The 14,717-nt window shown below is 58.1% G+C and overlaps 1 protein-coding gene across 17 annotated transcripts in view; it reads right to left on the bottom strand.

Moving 5' to 3' along the window:
* BRSK2 (BR serine/threonine kinase 2) overlaps window positions 1-14,717 on the bottom strand; it is a 59,833-nt gene that overhangs the window by 32,398 nt on the left and 12,718 nt on the right. For 2 of the 17 annotated variants that reach the window (XM_049096260.1, XM_049096258.1), the window contains exon 1: window positions 31-214. The exons of the other annotated variants lie outside the window; for them this stretch is intronic. The gene's annotated coding sequence lies outside the window, so the exon portion shown is untranslated. Of the gene's footprint in view, window positions 1-30; window positions 215-14,717 lie in introns of those variants that run through there. 17 annotated transcript variants of the gene reach the window in all.

The following is a 14,717-nucleotide window of genomic DNA, read 5'->3' as shown; positions in this document are numbered from 1 at the left end:
ATCCTCCCCCTTCTTCCTGCCCCCACCGACCTCCTCCGGCGGTGCCCCTGGGCCCCTTGCCCCAGCTCTGGGAAGTGGGCAGTGTTGGGCTTCAGCCCTGCTTCTTCCCCCAAACCCTTCCTCCTCCTCCTCTATTTGGGGGGGGGGTGCCCGGATTCCGTGCCCCACCCCCAACCTGCAGGGGCCCTATCCATCCGCCATGAGGCCCACGTTTCCGAGCTCCGTGGAAGCCTCGCCGGCCGGGTCCACCAACACCCCCACACCCCACACCCCACCATCACGCGGCCAGCTCCAGGTTCGCACCCACGCACGCTCCTCCTGGGCTGGGAAGGAGGCCCCGACCGGGTGGGGGGGGTACCCGGGAAGGGGACAGGGAGGGATGGAACACTGGCCCCCAGCAGCTCAATCTCAATATAGATGCCGCTGTTTCCTTCGCCCACCAGGCGCCAGGGGGGAGGCGGTGGCGCGCGTCTCTTGGGAGACAACTGTTCACGCTCTGAAAAGGAACCTCTCAAATTAAATTAATTAAGGCCTGAAATATTTCACACCCGCTGCAGCCGCTGGGCTGCCTCTGCCAAGCTCCCCGCCCTCCCCACCCACAGCACCCAAACACCACGTGGGGGCCGGCCACCCCTCTGCAAGATGGGCTGGAGCCCCTCCTCCTGCTGCCCTCGACCCATGGGAAGAGAGGTGGGGGGGGGGAGGGCGGTAGGCGGAGAGGCCAGCTCCCTACCCACCCCCATCTGTGGCTTCCCGCCTCCCTGGCTATTCCAGAGCTCCTTGCGTAACAGTGCGGCTCTTCTGGTGCCCAAAAGCCCTTCCCAGGGGGAGCTGGCCATCTCTGCAGCCCTGCAGTAGGCAAGGAGGGCTGCAGTCATCAAAGCCTAGTCCCCTCCCAGGGTGGGGGCTTCAGTGGCTCCTTCAGCCTTGGGGGATATCCAAAACCTTCTCCTGCCTATGGTAAAGATGGCATGAGGACCCCACACCCAGTGCAGTCCTAAGCATCCTATATTTGATCCCTCCCCCTCCCAGAGGCAGTCTGGAATTGCACTCATCAAGAGGCCCAGCTGTGTAGCCAGGGGTTCAAGCAGAGCCACAGGGTCTCCACCGTGGGGTCGGTCCAGTCCACCCTCTCTCCACAGCCCAGAGTCAGCCTTCAGAGTCTTGGCATGGATTCAGACCCAGAGCCAGCTGAAAATGAGAAGACAGTCACACATGCCCCCTCCTCCAAAAAAGCCCCATCTTGGTTCTGCACCCAACTGGAAGATGCTGGTAAGAACCGCCCACCGGAGCCTCAGGGCTAAGAACTTTCTTGCCAGGAGCCAGGTAGAGGGTTGAGGGGTCATGGCCCTCCTGGGGACACAGACCCTCCTTCCCTGTGAGACACTCAGAACAGCCTCTTGAGTCAAAGCTGAGAAAGGTGGAGATGCTGGGTGCCTGCTGGCCCCCAAGGGGGTGTTGAGCACCAAGGTCTCCAGGCTCAGTGACGAGGCAGTCTCTACCCCCACCAGAGGCTGGCATATTCAGGAGTTACCAGAGGCGTCTCCTAAGTAGGCTATGAGGTATCCTTCAGAAGGTGTCTCCACTGTGGACATATGACAAATCCAAGAAGGAAGCTGGGAGGAGGAAGATGGGCCCCAAGGGGACTTTGCTGGCCAGGTGGTGGAAGAGGAGGCATAGTTGGGTGGAGTTCGGGGAGAAAAAGGGAGGGCAGGGACAGATGCTTGGGGTGGGGGGACTTTGGGAAGAGATCCAGGCTGTGGGCAGGTGCCCTTGTGTTTGTCTCCTGTCAATGCCACCCTCTGGATTAAAAAATGAAGGAGCCTAATGGTGGAGAGGAGATCTCAAAACATTCTGGAAACAGAAAGCAGGGGGCAGGTGATGAGGGACAGGACAAGGACTGGGTACACCAGTCTCTGGGGGACCCAAGAGAAGCTCCAGATGCCAATGTCAGCAGGGAGTACAGGGTAGGCCGGAGAGTAGGGCTGCAAGACAGATGTGACACTTACGAAGGTGTCAACGTGAGGACAACCCAGGTTGATATCCCCCTGTCCATGCCAAGAATGGGATACAACCTGAGACAAAATGCAGTATTTTAGGGCCCAGGAGGCTGCCCTAAGCAAGTCTTCCTTGTTCTGACAGGTCTAATGCCCAGTCCCTGCCCGTGAACACACCCCCACCAGACCTACCACGCTCTGAGCTGTGAGCAGGAGTCCCCTTCCAGAGAGACCCAGGCAAGAAAACATTCCTACTTCTTACACAGAAGGAGCCACGCCACCCACCTAGGTCCCCTCATGTAGGTCAACAGCCAACTACATGCTACCAGAGGGAGTCCAGGACAGAGAATCAGAACTGACCTGGTAGAAACATCTAGAAAGATCTGATTATTGCATTGACTCACTCAGATTTAATAAGTTGCTACATCTATAAAACAAGAAATCTATAAAAAGGATGAGAAAACAAAAAAGAGCTCTAGGAAAGTAAAGACTAACTGCTAGAAAAAGCAGCAGCTGAAAGGACCAAAACACAGAGAAATGCCCATGAGGCTGAGCACAGAGATGAAGAGAAAAGGGGAACCAAGAAGTGACGACAACCCAGGAAGCTGGTATCTGATGAGAGGAAGGAGCTGGGAGTGTACAGAAGATGTTCCTGAGACCCAAGGCCCAGTGGGCATGGACTTGTCACAATAAAAGGCCCCAGAGCCTGCCCGGCCATGGAATGCATGCAGACCTACATCCAGGCACAGCTTCTGGACACTGAGATCCCGGGAGCTTAGGGTCTCCTTCACTTAGGATTTATGGGGCTTTTCCTAGTGATAGGCATTCAAAACAAGGGGGGATAAAGGAAGAAATGTCCACATTGTGGGTCTTACACTTTTGCTATACTTAGACCTAAACAGAAACTCACTGAAGTGGCTACTCAGTCCTGATCCAGCTAAAGTCCTGCACAGATCAAACTGACCAGACCCACCCTAAATGCCTGAGATGGAAGGGTAAGCCCATTCTGGAAAAGCCAAAAACTTTCCCTACTGCAGCTGAACTATCTTCCTAAATAAACAATGTCCAGCATACAATAAAAATGATGCCATATACAAAGAAGTAGAGAAATGTGACTTATACTCAAGAGAAAAAATCACCAATAGAAGCAGGCCAGAGCTAACAGAAATATTTATTAGAATTTTCAGAAAAGAACTTTAAGATAATATTATAAAAATATATTCATATATATTTTTATCTTTTCTCTCCCTCTTCTTTCCTCACAAATATATTTTTTAATTACAATAAAGGCCCAAAAGAATTAATTGGATGGGCTTAACAGCAGACTGGACACAAAAGAAAGGATTAGTGAACTCTAAGACAAGTCAATAGAAATTGTCCAAACTGAAATACAGAAAGCAAAAGAATAAAAAAACAAACAGCACATCAGAGACCTGTAGAACAACTCCAGAAAGTCTGACATAATTATAATAGGAGTCTCTTTCTAGAGAAAGAGAGAACAGAGCATAAGATATATTTTAAGAGATAACAGCCATGATTTTCCCCGAAAGGTATTACACACGTCAGCCCACAAATCTATGAAGCTCACAGAGGCAAAATCAGGAGAGAACATGAATACCCACACCAAGGCATATTACTGCTAACCCAACAGAACTGGAAGAAAAAGAGAAAATCTTAAAACTAGCCAGAGAAAAGGATGCTTATCACATCAGGGGGAGTGTCAGAAGTGCGTGACTTCTCACCACAAAGAGTATGGCCAGGAGGCAGTGGCTTAACACCTCCCCAGTGCTAAAAGAAAACCCGGAATTCTATATCCAGCAAAAATAGCCGTCAAAAATAAGGCGACATAAAAAACCTTTGTAAGGTTCTCCCCAAGAGGTCCCTGGCCTGAGACTCTGAGGAAAACTGCTCTAGAGTAACCCCTAATGAGAAACTAAGGGGAAAGAGGTATAGGAAAAATATTAATGAGAATGGAAAGCAAAATAACTTTAAAAAAGACACCTGGTTGACATAAAATAAGACACAAAAAGAGGAACAAGTGTACAAAGAACAGATGGGACAAATAAACACTCCAACAAAGAAAGACTGTTGGGTGGGGGAGCCCAAGACCCTACTGTATGCTGTTTACAAGAGACACACTTTAAATCCAAGGATGTACATAGGTTGTAAGTAAAGGATCATAAAAACAGGCCATGCAAACCCTTTGCACATGGGAATGGATGGGATCACCCAGGCTGACTATCAACAGACAACACCCAAGCTGACCTTGGGGTGCTCCCAGGTAAAGAGGAGGCAGCGAAGAAAACTGGGAGAAAATGGGTAGTAGAATCAGAAGGGGAAAAAAAGGACAAACATGGAATTTCCTAAGCTAAGTGAAGAGAGGAATAGAGGAGAATGTTCAACTGTATCAAACGCTCGTTGAGTGAGGACTGAGAAGGGACCATGGGTTTGGCACCATGTAGGTCACTTTGTTAGGGTGGCAGAGTCAAGAGATAAAGAGAAAAGATGTGGGTTCAACAAGAATAACACTTTTCAGGAGCTTTAATGTAAATGGAGGCAAGGAAAAGGAAGGTAAATCAGACTGGCATCTTCCCTCCATCTGCCTGAGGTCAGGAGCTAATGGAGCAAAAGTCCCTCGAAGTTCTGAGGACAAAGGACTCCCCACGGGGGCTGAGTGCACAGAGGAGGGAACTTCAGTTCTGAGACTTAGACTGCTTCTTTTCCAAGTAACTGTTCCTAGAAGTCACCCGACAAAATGAAGTGGTAGACCAGAAGGAAACAATGGATCCCATCCAGAAGGGGGTCCTGGGAAACCCCCTGAAGGTGACCTTTTATTTTTTTGAGAGAGAGAGAGAGAGAGAGAGAGTGAGAGAGAGAAGGGGGAGAAGGACAAAGGGACAGAGGGAGAGAGAGAATCTTAAGCAGACTCCACGCCCAGCGCTGAGCCCGACACGGGGCCCAATCTCACAACCCTGAGATCACGACCTGAGCTGAAATCCAAGTCTTGGAGGCTTAACTGACTGAGCCACCCAGGCACCCCTGAAGGTAGCTTTTTTAGAGAAACACAGCAGTTTGATAAGGACAAAGGGCTCTCAGAAGCAGGCTACCATGAACAAATGAGAACTGGATAAAACAGATGCTCTCTCTCTCTCTCTCCTTACCAACCCCTGTCCCCCCTCTTCTACTTCCCCCATTTCTCTTTCTCTCTCCCTCTATACAAATACATACACACACATTTGAATGAGCTTATGATAAATAGTGCAATGGGGGAAAAAAAGGCAACTGGGAACTCCAGAAAAATCAAAGGACTCCAAGAAAGTCATGTAATGCAAAAGGAATGTGTCACAAATGTAAACATCCATGGGATGTTAGAAAAGAGACTCCACTCAACGGACTTGGAAATCTCTGATTTTCCCAAATCCATAACAACCAGGTCTCAGAGCAGAACCACCAAGCAGGCACACAGACACATCTTCCTTCTAGTGGGTCACATCACTCCAGCCTCATGGACAAGGGCAGGTCATCCTGGTACACACGATCTAGCCCAGCACTGAATGACATTTCCACATTGACAATTACACAAACCCTCTTTGTGACTTCACTTTTGAGAGTCAACCAACAGTCCCCAGAAGGCATGGTGTGGCTAAAGCACAGACACATGTTATTTTGGTTGGGGGGAGAGTAGACGTAGCTTTTAGGAGGATGGGAGGGAGGAGAGGAGACGCTGCCACAAGTCAACGGAGCCAGATTAATGTGTTACAAATCGAACATAGGGGGATCCCTGGGTGGCGCAGTGGTTTAGCGCCTGCCTTTGGCCCAGGGCGCGATCCTGTAGACCCGGGATCGAGTCCCACATCAGGCTCCCGGTGCATGGAGCCTGCTTCTCCCTGTGTCTCTGCCTTTCTCTCTCTCTCTCTCTCTGTGACTATCATAAATTTAAAAAAAAAATTTTTTTTTAAATAAAAAATAAAAAAACAAATCGAACATAGGAGGGTAGCCCCGGTGGCCCAGCGGTTTAGCGCCGCCTTCAGCCCAGGGCGTGATCCTGGAGACCAGGGATTGAGTCCCACGTCGGACTCCCTGCATGGAGCCTGCTTCTCCCTCTGCCTGTGTCTCTGCCTCTCTCTCTCTGTGTCTCTCATGAATAAATAAATAAAATTGTTTAAAAAAAAAAATCAAACACAGGAGCGCTAGGAAGAGCTGCACTGTCTGGCACTGGGGAGAGGGAGGTGCAGGGGCCACTAGGCACCACCTGGAGTGCCACTCCAGACTCGGGGGTGGGCTCCCCGCCAGGAGCACTAGAACTGAGAAGGGTTCAAAGAAGTGGCCTTGGGGGCTGCACTCAGGGAATCTCCCACACCCAGACCGCTCAGAGCACAGCCTGGAGCCCAGGACTTGCCCCGGTGAGTGCTCGTGGCCACGCGGCTGCCGCAGGAGAGAAGCAGGTAAGACGCGGCTTGTATGCACAGACTCTGGGCATCTTTCCTGCCACTTCACTCTGTCGCGTCACGCTAATGTACTGGGCTGAGAATTACACCAAGTCGGCCCCCCGGGGGGCCCGCGGAGCCCCGTTCGGGACCACGTGTGATTTGCTACACATGCACCACCTCGATTCAACATAAAGACAACCCGACAGGCAGGGCCTACACTGCTGCAGGGACCAGCGGGCAACCCCTCGGGGCAGCTGGCCGGCCTCCTGGACCTTGCAGAAAGCCTGGCCAGCACCTCTGCGCAGGTGGCTGCCCCAGACACGCCGAGACACAACTCGGGGCCACCCTGGCCTCCAATGGGGTACGGCCACTCCCCCACCTGCAGCCTAGCCTCCCAGCTGCTCCCTCGCCCCAGGCCGCCCCCCTCCCCCGGCCCACACTGCCCTGGGCAGGGGGAGGCAGCCCGTATGCCAGACGAGGCCTGGGGTTGCCACAGGAGCCAGTAATGAACTCCGTCCATCCTGCTCTGGGTGCGGCTGGCCGTGGACTTGGAAACTCTTGAGCTGCACAAATCTGTAAGATCTAAGTACTGAGCACAGGTGGCTCCAAGCCAGGTGTTCCGGGGCTTCCCACAGCTGCCCTCCCAGGGCAGTGGCCTCAGGCCAACAGGGAAGGGGGCCCACAGAGCCCCAGTGGGAGTACCTGCGAGCTACTCATGGAAGCCAGCGAGTCCCCCTTTCCTCAGAGCAGGCCAACTGCAGGGCACAGGGCGCCCTCTGAGCGGCTGTAGGAGGGGCTGGCGAATGGCAGGATGTGGGGGGGGGGCGCGGCCACACCCCTGCCCCCAGGAGCCCTGTTCCCGTTTGAAGGCTAAAACACTGACTAACCCAGGGGGAACTTCAGGTGTGACTTTTTGGGTAAGTGCCAATCTTAGTTCCTATGTGAAATATTTCACTTTGAAAATGAAAGTAAACTCTTCTTTTTAAATTAATTGATGATAATTGTTTTCGAGCTAAAACACAGATCAAGAGAAAGCAGTTATTGCTGATTAGCACATGACAAATACCAAACAATTTGTTATAGAAAGAAAGACCGCTCTGGGCACCAGGGTGTGACACCGGTACCAGTCCGGGGGGGGGGGGGCTTCTCCAAGGGGTGCAGCGGGGTGGAGGCAGGGTCACCATGTGTCCCCACAGGCATCCAGGCACACGATCGCGGGCAGCCCCGCTCCCATGCCAGGCTCTGTGGATGAGCCTTGACCCCGGGGGTGGCCCCGGTCCCATGCCTGGCTGCTGGCTCCCTGGTTGGGGCTGCTGTTGGCCTTGAGCCCGCCCCTCAGGCCACGTCCTTCTCTGCACACAGCCGAGGCCCAGGAGTCAGCACATGGGGCAGAGCATCCCTGCACTTTCCCAGGAGGGTCACAGCTGCTGCCAAGCTCACCTGCCCCTCGGCCTCCAAGGGTGCTAAAGACAGCATGAGGAGCTGGTGCAGTGAGGGTGGGTAGTAGGTGCTGCCACCTGCGGGGCTGAGGTCAGGACCCCTCCTCTTGACCCCCATCAGCTCTTGGATTTGTGGGGTCAGGGGACAGCAGTGATGGGACAGTGTGGGAAGTCCCCCAGACAGGGCTCAGCCCCCACTCCACAGGCCATGCTCCATGTCCACGCCCCTCCTGACCTGCCCCTCCCCTACACTGGGTAGGGGGGCTCCTGGGGAGCTGGGGCCCGGGGTGCCTGGAGGGCAGGGTTGGCTGGTGGGAGGAGCACAGCCTCAGCATCCTGTGGTCCCAGGCACCTGCCAGGCCCCAGCCCAGCCTGGCTGCCCCACAGGTTGCCTGGCTCAGTGGCTGCACCCCCCAGTCCTGTTGGCTCTGGCTGCCCCTCCCCCGCCCTCTAGGAATACTTTTCTTAGCCTGAAAACAGTCAAATTAAGTCCAAGCAAAAAAAAAAAAAAAAATGAGCATTTTACCAGCTATGAAATCTGTTGGCTCCTCCACCACCAGGAGCGGCAGCCACCCCTTTGCTGCTAATCACCATCTCCAAGGGAGCACGGCAGGTACACCCCGAACTCCTGAAATGACTCCTCAGGAAAGGGACAGGAAGCTGCTCCCTTGGCTGATCCCAGGTCTTTCCTGAGCCCTGCCAGGGGCTGCCGGGGAGGTAGAAGGTGGGCTGAGGAGCACCCCACCCCCCAGGCTGCTGACAGAGGGTGGTGGGGCTGAGGCATAGGCCCAGATGAGTGGGTCAGCTCTCGGGGGTCCCAAGGAAGCCCCTGGGAGGTGGCAGGCTGTGGGCTGCCGGGAGAGGCACTGCCAGGGCCCCGGTGACGGGTCAGGTGCCCCAGAGGGTGCTCACAGGGCACTGGGGCCAGCAGCACAGCAACTCCAGGACAGGCCCTGGGAGGTCGGCCTGCTCCATCTGACCCTGGCTCATGCCCCAGCCCTGAGAGCTGTGAGATGCCAGAGAAGCCGGCCCCAGGCCCCTGGTCCTTCTCAACAAGGCCAGCTGAACAGACAGCACATGGGCTCCTACCACCAGCTCGAGAGTGGTGGGGGCCTCTGGGTGGGGCAGGAGGACAGCCCCAGCCCCCTGGGTGTCCCTCGGCCCTCCTGCCCAGGCCCTACCCACATCCCTGCCCTATGAGTATTGCTTGTTTGGGGGAGTAGCACGCGGGGGCGATGACAGGGCCTCACTGGGTTGGAGAGCCTGCCCCTGAAGTGACCTGGCTGAGGGTCCCCAAGCCTCCCCAGCCACAGGGTGGGTGGTGGCAGACCCAAGGACTCAGCTCAGGTGCGTGTGTTCCCACCTGGGAACCTGGCAGCTGGGCCTCACCTGGTGCTGGTAGAAGTGCACAGAGTCCTTCCCAGGGGAGGCTCTCTCCTGCACTCTTGTGTGCACACAGACTCACAGTCATGCTGGGAAATAACCAGGTGGTCTGGGCTGAGCCCACCGGGCAGGAAGTTGCCTCTGCAGTAGGAGCCGGCCTGGCTCCACGGGCCCAGGTGACCACCCCAGAGGGCTTCCCCGCCGAGGGGGGGGGGGGGGGGGGGGAGGGAAGGGTGTGTGTCCCGGGCTGGCTGGGACTCGGCCATCCTGGGGTGGCAGGTGCCCCAGTGGTCAGAAGCCAGCCCAGGGCCGCTGAGCCATGCCTACTGCTCAGCTGCAGCACTCCCGGACTCTACCCACTGACCCAGGCTCTCAGGTGTCCAGGCAGGGGCTGTGGCCCAGGAGCAAGGAGGAAAGAGGGAGAGGTGGGGGAGAGAGGGCCCGCTGGGAGCAGGGGTGAGGCTGGAGCTCCAGTGAAAGGAAGCCTCCAGTGGGTTTGCCCTATGCTCTGGGTGCAGCCGGGCACCCAGGGGGCCAGGGTGGAGGAGGCTGCTCAGCCAGGGGGCCAGAGCTCCTACCCCACCCCAAAGGACCCCCAGCTGGTCTACAAACTACGTGCAGCTTCAGCCTCATACAAAGCCCTCCCCCTCCTCTCTCCTGCCAAACCGCCATCTGTTGCCATGGCAACGAGAGCAGAAAAGGCAGGCGGGACTAAGCGCTCTCCCCCCACCCCTGCTTCCTGGCTCAGTCTGCTGGGCAGGCTCCTGGGGTTGCGGCCCCCCACTGGTCTCTGGGCCTCCCTGCCCCCAGCAGGCAGACCTGGCCTCAGCCTGCTAACACCTGCCTCCTCCTGCACAAAAGGCCAGGTGAAGGCCCCCCAACCACTCCAGCCCCCCACCCCACAACCCCCACCACAGAGCCAGCCGGCCCAGGGCAGGACCTGTCCCGCACCAGGGAATGGCTGGTGGCCTGTCTGGTCCCTGAACCACCTGCCCCTCAGGGCCCCTACCTAGGAAAGCCCAACCCCAGGAGCATCCACAGGAGGCCAGCCACCCACCCAGGCCCAGCCTGAGGCGCAATGTAGGCTTGGTGGAGAGGGTCAGGGCAGTCCTGGTGGCTGCACGGGGGTTCCCCGCAGGCGACCAAGCCACAGAGACACGGCCCAGCTCCGCCTACACGTGCTGCCTCAAATACACTCCAGATGGCCAAGGAGACCACCCAGAATAACATAAGCATCATGCTCTACTGTCTGGGGCTGCATATGGGCACCCAGAGGTCACGGGGCGGGTACAGTGACAAAAAGGCACAGAGCAGCAGCAGGCTACCAGGTGGGTCCAAGCACAGCGCCGCGACCACGGTGAGTTCCTAAGCCTCTGGGAGGCAGACACCACAAGGGCCCCTTTCTCCACGAGGCCCAGGCTCAGACAGGCTAGGTGACTTGCCTGGAGGCGCCCAGCAGGCGAGCAGCAGACTCCGTGACCACGCACAGCCTGGGACAGAGACTAAGCCCACGCTCTTTCTTTTTTGAACCTTGGTTTACATCTTAAAATCTGCTTCTCCGGCCGTGTGCCCTTGGCAGCGGCTCTCGAGGCATCGTGAAGGTGTATCCAACACAGACTCAAAAATGCTATAGTTCGTTTCTAGCAGGTGCACACCTGAGAGCCGCCGACGCCAACAGACAGCCGGGACGCCTCCCCCAATGGTCCTCAGGCGCCTGCGTGCTCCGCCTCTGCAGCAGCCAGGGGCCTGCCCCGCCTGCCTTGTTGGGCCTCCGCGTCTGCGGGATCAGCAGGTGTGCAGGAGAGCACCACGCGGAAAACCATGGGTCGGCCTCCCGAGTGACTCAGAGTGCGCAGGCTCCCCAGACCCCAAGGAAAGGCCAGGCGAGCTGGGGGGAGTCGGAGTCGGTCCTCTGACTGGCTCCTTGAGAAACACACCTATGCCACATTGTTCAAAAGACCCAGAGGTGAGATGAGTGATCTCCACATGACACCCCCACGTGGGGGCTGCCGGCCGGCCTGAGCAGGAGGACATGAGGACCCTCCTGAGAGCTCCAGAGGACCTCCTGGAGGACCATCCCCAGCCTGGCTGGGGCACGGGGCCTGGGAGTGGGGGAGCCCGCCAGGCTCAAGGCAGAGTCACAGGGCCAGAGGAGCAAGATGCCAGCACCCCCAGCTCTGTCCTGCCCCTTCTGCCCAGCGCCCCCCACAATTTGCTGACCACCTCCTAGATGGAGGCAGGCTCTAGAGCCCCCCTGGCCCAGGGCTCTGGGGTGTGGCCCCCATGATACCGCATCCACCTCCAAAGGCTGCTGGCCTGGGACCGGTCCACCAGGATGTGTCGGGGACACTTGACTCCATCCCACACAAGCAGAGACCTGCGTGGGGCCACAGAAGGAGCCGGGTCATAGTGGACCAGGGGACCCACCCCCGCCCGGGCCACGGGGGAAACCGAGGGATGCCTGGGCAGGGCACTGTGAGTTCCCCAGAGCGTAAGGCCAGAGGGGGCTTGGGGTTGCCCCAGATGCCCAGGGTGCTGGGAAGGGCAGGGAGCCTGCAGCCTCCCCCCTGAGCTGAAGGACCCAGGCACATGGCTGGTGGGAAGAGAGTGGGGATCCCCTCTTCAGAGTCACTGGCTTGGTGCTGGGCGGTTGCCACGGCGACCACAGAGGCAGCTAGATTAACAGGGTATGTGATGCGATGAGACACCCCTGCCTCCCCATGCCCCCCCAAGACAACCCCCCCACAACGAGCCACCCCCAGATGGCCACTCACCCGGGAGCCAGACACGAGGGCCTCTCCTTCCTTAGCCACATGCCCCAGGCTGACATCTGGAGTGGAGCATCACTGTCCCTACCTCCAGGCCGGGGCTCCCCCAGAGGGCCCACCCGCCACCAGCATCCCCAAAGGGTGTCCACCTACTATGCACTCAGCTCTGGACCCCATGGGCATGAGCCCCAGGCACTCAGAGACCTGAAGACCCAACTGAGAACCACGGGGCCCCCTGCCTGGTGGGAAGTCCAGGGGAAGTGAGGGGGTGCCCACCACCTGCGACCCAGCTGGGCCCTGATGCCCCTCTGCCCACAGCCCTGTGGACAGGTGGGGGCAGGATGCCCCAGGGGACCCCCAGCCTTATCTGAGGGGCAGAAAGCTGTGAAACCATCAGTCCCGGGGCTACACTGGGTGAAGCGAGAGCAGATAGCTGGCCCCTCCCCTGCTGCCCCTCCTTTGCCCCCCTGCCCAGAACCTGCGCCCTCTCCATCCTGGGAAATCCGGGCAGAACAAGACTTCGAAGGGGCAGGCGAGCAGGATCTGCGTCTCCCGTTCCAACGGTGGCAGACGACCGACCACAGGAGATTTTTACTAACTGGTTTTTCAACTCAATACTGTAAAATTAGCCCAGTGAAATATTTTGATTAAGCCCAGTAACTATTCAGAAATTCAATCTGGCAAATCGTGTTTTTTTTTTTAAGCTACTGTCCTAGTTTTGGAAGCCTCAGGACTAGGGACTAATGATGGGGGTCACCTGCCAGTGCCTCAGGCTAGAGGCAGGTGGGGTGCGGAGGGCCTCGGAAAGAGGGTAGGCTGGCGGGGACCAGGCGGCAGAGGGCAAGGGCTGGGGCCTGGGGCTGGCACACAAGAGACCCTGCGTGCCAGGGTCACACCCGCCATGTGGACACCAGGGCATGGCAGGAGGAAGCCCTGTTGGCAGCCAGCAGCACCTAGTCCACTCCAGGAACTGCGGAAGTGGGGTGGGGCAGGCAGCAGAGGGACAGGGGTGCGGTGGGCAGAGCACCTGAGTCAGTCCTTGAGTGCCAGGAGGAGGGGGCGCCAGGAGAGGTGGGCAGCCGGCAGCCCAGGCTCTGGGGAGGGGGCCCAGCAGCACGCACAGACCTCAGCCGACCCTCCACTGAGGCTCAGAGGCCCTCCCTCCGTGCCTTCTCCACAGGGGCCAGCCGCCCTCCCGCCAGGCCCAGGGGCCCGCCCACCCTGGGGAGCCCAAGGCAGCCACCACCTGTCACTGCGCACACACACCCCCACTGCCTCTGGTGGCCAGCCACAGCTCTGTCCAACTCCACACACACCTGCTAGGGCTGGGGGACCCTCGGGCACAGGGCCAGGCCCAGGGGCGCCCACAGGCTGCGCCGGGGCTGCAAATACTTCCTAGAAGCCACAGGACCTCCCCGATAAAGCAGGAGCTGCGGGGGAGCCGGCACCAGAGGCCGGGCACCCTCCATCTGCCTGTGTCCCGGCTCCCACGAGCACCCTGGCTGTGTCCCCAGCCTCCATGACACAGAACACAGAGAAGCCGCGTGCCTGTGGTCAGGCAGGTGAAGGCACGGCCCACCCGCCTGGCCCGGGAGGGCTGCCCAGCGTGGCCTTGGAGACACAGGGGTCCCGCAGCCCAGCAGGCTGGAGCAGAAGGAACGAGAGGGCAGATGGACCCCCAAGGGGCAGTGGGGCCTCCTGTCCCCCAAGTGGGACCAGTCTGTGGGGACGTCACAAGAAATTGAGTCAGTATGTGCAAGGGAGCAGAGTCCACGGAGCCGTTCTGCACGTGGTCAATTTGGGGTTTAGCATTAAAAAGAAAAAAAAAAACCTGATCTGCACTTTAAAAGGTACCTGACATGGTTTCCCCAAACTAGGATGGTGTCGTGTCCCACTCTCTGGGGCCAACAAGCTTGTGCCCCCTCCCTGCTCATGGGGTGGGTCACATCCTCTTCCAGACTCTCCCTGGGAGACCAGTCCTGGCTCAGGGGTCCTGGGCCGGACCCGGCAGCTCTACCTAGAAAAGGAGGCCAGGACGGAAGCCTACCACCCAGAACCCACTGGGTGCTGGCCTCACTCCACTGGACCAAGGCACAGATACCCCAGAGGAGCTGGGGGCGGATGCAGGTGCTGGTGGCCTGTGCCCCCACGTGACACAGATGCCAGGGCACTAGGGCTGGGATGGGGACAAACGGGCCACCCCCACGTGGCCAAGGCTGGCCAGGGAACCTGGGGCTGGGCTTGGGTGAGCACAGAGGACCGGGATTCCCCCCAGGCCCCTCTGCCAGGAGGCGACCTCCATGGGGGCAAACCCAGACGTGCTCGGGTGCCCTGGGGGATGTGCTCCCCAGACAGACGGACAGCCAGCCGCGCACCCTGCCTTCAGTTCCTGCAGAGGTCGGGGAGCAGACCCGCGGCCCTCTGCCCTGCCCCCCGGCCAGCCGGGGTAGGGAACCCGGAGAGCCTGCCCATCCCCGGACGGGCTCCGCAAGGATGTAATCTCCGGCGTGGGGTAATAATAGAATCTGCTTAGCAGGCAGTGGGCAGCTTGCTCCTTAGGAGAGAGAAAGGAGAGGCAAAGACCCGCCTGCCCACGCGTCACCCTCCCCGAGGCCCCGGAACACGCTCGACAGGCCCACCTGCCCAGAGTTGTCCCCGGTCACAGAGCGGGGGTGGGGGGGAGGCCACCCTGCCACCTCT

This window comes from Canis lupus, chromosome 18, assembly GCF_003254725.2.
Source record: "Canis lupus dingo isolate Sandy chromosome 18, ASM325472v2, whole genome shotgun sequence".
Lineage (NCBI taxonomy): Eukaryota > Metazoa > Chordata > Mammalia > Carnivora > Canidae > Canis > Canis lupus.
This window is presented reverse-complemented; position numbering and strand designations above follow the sequence as displayed.